The sequence below is a fragment of the Rhinatrema bivittatum genome, chromosome 13 (genome assembly GCF_901001135.1).
Source record: "Rhinatrema bivittatum chromosome 13, aRhiBiv1.1, whole genome shotgun sequence".
In the NCBI taxonomy this organism is placed as follows: domain Eukaryota; kingdom Metazoa; phylum Chordata; class Amphibia; order Gymnophiona; family Rhinatrematidae; genus Rhinatrema; species Rhinatrema bivittatum.
The window spans coordinates 21003458-21009121 of record NC_042627.1 but is presented as its reverse complement, the minus strand read 5'-3'; positions in this window follow the sequence as shown (position 1 = coordinate 21009121).

Genomic DNA, 5664 nt, shown 5'->3' with positions numbered 1-5664 from the left:
CACCAAATACAGAGTAAAGTGACCATCAAATTAATGTTATTGTTTTCTATTGTTGCACTGCATGTACTCAGTCTGGCTTCTTGCTGTTTCCAGCTCAGGTTTTGTCTCTGCATTTCTATTTATATATTTCTCAAGTAATATAAAATAATCATTCTACAACTAGAATAATAAATATAATACATGTTTCAAAACAAATGATAAACAGAACAACATCCAATCATTAAAACTTACAAAATTATTACAAATTCTCTAAACATCAATAAAGTACTTCCTACAGCAGATTCATCACATAATACCTAATTAAAATGGCAGTCAATCAAAAGAAATAAACTTCAAAAGTCACCTTTACTTACCTTGTCCAGCAATTCTCCTACACCTTTCCCTTATAGGCCAATAGCATACACCAGAAGAAGCAATGGTTACTGAAGCTCTGTTCTCATATTCCTCTTAGTCTGTCTCTCTCACACACAAAAACACACACTTTCTGTCTCTCAGAAACCAGTCATCTTTCTCTCCCTCTCTCATACACACACACACACACCAGTCACGTCCCTGACCAATCTCTCTCTCACACACACACACCAGTCACCTCCCTGGCCAATCTCTCTCTCTCACACACACACCAGTCACATCCCTGACCAATCTCTCTCACATACACACCCACACACCTCCCTGACCAATATCTCTCTCTCACATACACACACACACCACCCTGACCAATATCTCTCTCACACATATACACCCACACACCCACCAGTCGTGTCCCTGACCTATCTCTCCTCCTCTCTTACACACACGTCATGTCCCTGACCTATCTCTCCTTCTCTCTTACACACACACACCAGTCATGTCCCTGACCTCTCTCTCCTTCTCTCTTACACACACACACACAGTCATGTCCCTGACCTATCTCTCCTTCTCTCTTACTCACAAACATACCAGTCATGTCCCTGACCTATCTCTCCTTCTCTCTTACAGACACACACACACAACCAGTCATGTCCCTGACCTATCTCTCCTTCTCTCTTACAGACATACACACACACACACACCAGTCATGTCCCTGACCATTCTCTAGCTCTCACATGTTTTCTCTCTCTTACTTATACACAGTCTCAATCACACATTCTCTCACACACTTACTGGCTCACTCTCTCTGTCTCACTCACTCACTCTTCCCCAGCACACATGGCAGCTACAGTACAAGGCAGCCGTGTGCTGCTATTAAAGCAGTAGTGACAGTCTGGGAACTTCAGCAGGAGTGACCACCCCAGCCCCGTAGTGGTAAGAAGGCATCACTCAGATGTTTGCCTGTGCTGCAGTCTTTGAGGTGTAGAGCAGACAGATAAGAATGTGGCCACAGAGATTTGCTGTTGCACGGCTGATTGGTGAACCTGCCGCAGACCAAGGGAAGCTAATCGACAGATTTTCCAAACAGCCATGTAGCAGGAAATCCCCATGGCCACATTTTCAGCAGACTGCTCTGTGCCGTGAAGACTGCAGCACAGGCTGAGTGATGCCTTCTTACTGCTGTGGAGGGGGGATGGGGGGTGGTCACTCTTGCTGCAGTTCCCAGCCTGTCATGACTACTTTAATACCATAGCAGCATACCGGCTACTTTGTGCTGTAGCTGCCATGTGTGCTGGGGTTGGAGGTGAGTGAATGAGACAGAGAGAGTGAACCAGTATGTGTGTAAGTGTGTGAGAGAATGTTTGTGAGTGAGACTGTGTGTAAGTAAGAGAAAGAAAACAAGTATAAGAGCAAGAGACTGATTAGGGAGGTGACTGGTGTGTATGTGAGAGAGAGAGAGATTGGCCAGGGAGGTGATTAACAACTAGTCACTTGCAATCACAAAAATAAAATATGCTCTCTTAAAATCAAAGAATGTTTCTAAAACACACAGTACACTTTGAAACATCCTCACATATGAAAACAAACACTAATTGGCTAGATTTGGGGTTTCTAGCAGGGGGCTATTAGACAAGAGTTCCCAGTGAGCTTCAGAGCAATCTCTTGCAAGCACAGACTTTGTCCAGCACTGCCATGGGAAAAAAAGTCCCCAGGATCTTCTCTCCCACAAAGTGGCTTTGGCCCAAATTCTTAACTTTGCTCTTTTGTACTTTCGCTTTTTAAGTAGAGAAAAGTCTATTTCTTTGGCCTCTCTTCTCTTCCATTGCTTCTGTGGGAAAATATCCATGAGAACAGTGAGTACCCTCGAGTTCTCCGTGTGCGATATTTTCTGCTCACACTCTCTTTTTCTCATACACATGAAATCCATCATTCATTAATTTATTTGACCAATTTCTGGCTTTCTGTTCTCCATATTTTGGTTTCATGCAAACAACTTTATCACAATTAAACTATAAACAAGAACTTGTTAGAGCAATCTGCCGGCAAGAAATTCTTAAAACCTGGGGACGTCTGAACAGTTTGTAGGACTTCCAAGCTTAATGTTTGGGTGGTGAGGTCTCCTAGCATTGCAGAGGAGATCAAACTGTAGCTCATGCCTGAGCCAGAACCTGCATTTCCCTCCAGTCTTAGCCTCTGTTGCTCCTTCCTGAAATATTGTCCATGCTAAGCAGCTTTTACTGCTAAGATGACCACTGCCCCGCTTTCGGAATGGACAGCTAGGCTCTCAGGCATTGTGTGCACCCAGTCAGAGGCACCAACTGGAAGCTAAATGTCCAATGCAGCAGCAGCAATGCCCTTTCTTCTTCCCATGTGCCCAGTAAACATCACTTTCTCTTCTGGGCTGCAAGAGCGGGAAGAAGAACAGGCCATGTTGCTATTGCTGGCTTCCACAAACACTGATGCCTTTCTACTCTGGGCTTGAATGTGCTGATAGAACAGGTAGGAACGGCAGCAGTGTTTGTTGAATAACTGTGTGCATCTCGCTGGGGTAAGGAGAGGGAGGGAAGAGCAGCGGGAGACCAAGAAGTTGGTGACATGCCTGCTGGTGCTTGGCAAAACACTGGTGTATCGCGATAGAACCATTGTCCTAAGCCCTGCCAGCCTCTTAAACCCAAAATTTCAACCTGTGGAAAACTGGGCTGGTACAGGTGAAGTTCCTGCCACTGTTCCAGCAAGGGTGTGACCACCAGCTGTTGGCATGGGCCTAGTGGGTTAGCCTACTAAGCTATGTTAACCATGTCACAGCCTAAGTGCTCACAACCATGATAGATAAGGAGCTCTTGAAGAGGTGACCTCTTTTGGGTTACCAGACAAATCCACTTCTATGATAGGCTGCCTTTTATAGGCGGCCTGCGGGAGACCAAGAAGTTGGTGACACACCTGTTTTTGCTTGGCAAAACACTGGTGTATTGCGACACACTGGTTAAGAACTGTTGTCCTAAGCCCTGCTAGGCTCTTGAACCCAAAGTCTCAACCTGTGGCAAACTGGGCTGGTACAGGTGAAGTTCCTGCAACTGTTCCAGCAAGGGCATGTCCACTAGCTGTTGGCATGGGCCTAGTGGGTTTGCCTACTAGGCTATATCAACCATGCCACAGCCTAATTGCCCACAACCATGATAGTTACGGAGCTCCCGAAGAGGTGACCTCCTTTGGGTTACCAGACAAATCCACCTCTATGATAGGCTGCCTTTTATGGGCAGCCTGTGATAACAGTGGTAGGGGTAGAGTGGAGAATCCCAAGCATTGGCCCAGCTCAGTATCTGAGGCAGATGAAGGATTCCTTCTGCAGCGAAAGGAGTGAGATGGAGATAAGAACATGCCATACTGGGTCAGACCAAGGATCCATCAAGCCCAGCATCCTGTTTCCAACAGTGGCCAATCCAGGCCATAAGAACCTGGCAAGTATCCAAAAACTAAGTCTATTCCATGTTACTGCTGCTAGTAATCGCGGTGGTTATTATCTAAGTCAACTTAATTAATAGCAGGTAATGGACTTCTCCTCCAAGAACTTATCCAATTCTTTTTTAAACACAGCCATACTAACTGCACTAACCACATCTTCTGGCAACAAATTCCAGAGTTTGTGTGTTGAGTGAAAAAGAACTTTCTCCAATTAGTTTTAAATGTGCCCCATGCTAACTTCATGGAGTGCCCCCTAGTTTTTCTATTATCCGAAAGAGTAAAAAAACAATTCACATCTACCCGTTCCAGACCTCTCATGATTTTAAACACCTCTATCATATCCCCCCTCAGCCATCTCTTCTCCAAGCTGAAAAGTCCTAACCTCTTTAGTCTTTCCTCATAGGGGAGCTGTTCCATTCTCTTTATCGTTTTGGTAGCCCTTCTCTGTACCTTCTCCATCGCAATTATATCTTTTTTGAGATGCAGCGACCAGAATTGTACACAATATTCAAGGTGCGGTCTCACCATGGAGCGATACAGAGGCATTATGACATTCTCCGTTTTATTCACCATTCCCTTTCTAATAATTCCCAACATTCTGTTTGCTTTTTTGACTGCCGCAGCACACTGAACTGATAATTTCAATGTGTTATCCACTATGACGCCTAGATCTCTTTCTTGGGTAGTAGTACCTAATATGGAACCTAACATTGTGTAACTATAGCATGGGTTGTTTTTCCCTATATGCATCACCTTGCACTTGTCCACATTAAATTTCATCTGCCATTTAGATGCCCAATTTTCCAGCCTCACAAGGTCTTCCTGCAATTTATCACAATCTGCTTGTGATTTAACTACTCTGAACAATTTTGTATCATCTGCAAGTTTGATACCTCACTCATCGTATTTCTTTCCAGATCATTTATAAATATATTGAAAAGTAAGGGTCCCAGTACAGATCCCTGAGGCACTCCACTGCCCACTCCCTTCCACTGAGAAAATTGTCCATTTAATCCTACTCTCTGTTTCCTGACTTTTAGCAAGTTTGTAATCCACGAAAGGACATCGCCACCTATCCCATGACTTTTTACTTTTCCTAGAAGCCTCTCATGAGGAACTTTGTCAAATGCCTTCTGAAAATCCAAGTACACTACATCTACCAGTTCACCTTTATCCACATGTTTATTAACTCCTTCAAAAAAGTGAAGCAGATTTGTGAGGCAAGACTTGCCTTGGGTAAAGCCATGCTGACTTTGTTCCATTAAACCATGTCTTTCTACATGTTCTGTGATTTTGATGTTTAGAACACTTTCCACTATTTTTCCTGGCACTGAAGTCAGGCTAACTGGTCTGTAATTTCCCGGATCTTCCCTGGAGCCCTTTTTAAATATGGGGGTTACATTAGCTATTCTCCAGTCTTCAGGTACAATGGATGATTTTAATGATAGGTTACAAAGTTTTACTAATAGGTCTGAAATTTCATTTTTTTAGTTCCTTCAAAACTCTGGGGTGTATACCATCCGGTCCAGGTGATTTACTACTCTTCAATTTATCAATCAGGTCTACCACATCTTCTAGGAGCCAAGGAGAGATCTCCTCTCCTTGGCTCCCAAACAGTTTGCTTCTTGATGTCTTCTTCCCTTCTGTGGCAGGCTACCTCTTATGGGTAGCCTGTGATGAAATCAATAGGAGGGGTAGAGTCATCAGCCTGGCATCTTCTCCAGAACAATACAATCTGCTGACTTTGCTGATCATGTTTTAATTCACTTCTGGCAGCTCTTATGTCCAAGCATATTTACTTCCACTTGAAGCCGCATAAGCACAAATTAAGGCACTGTCACAGTTCACATT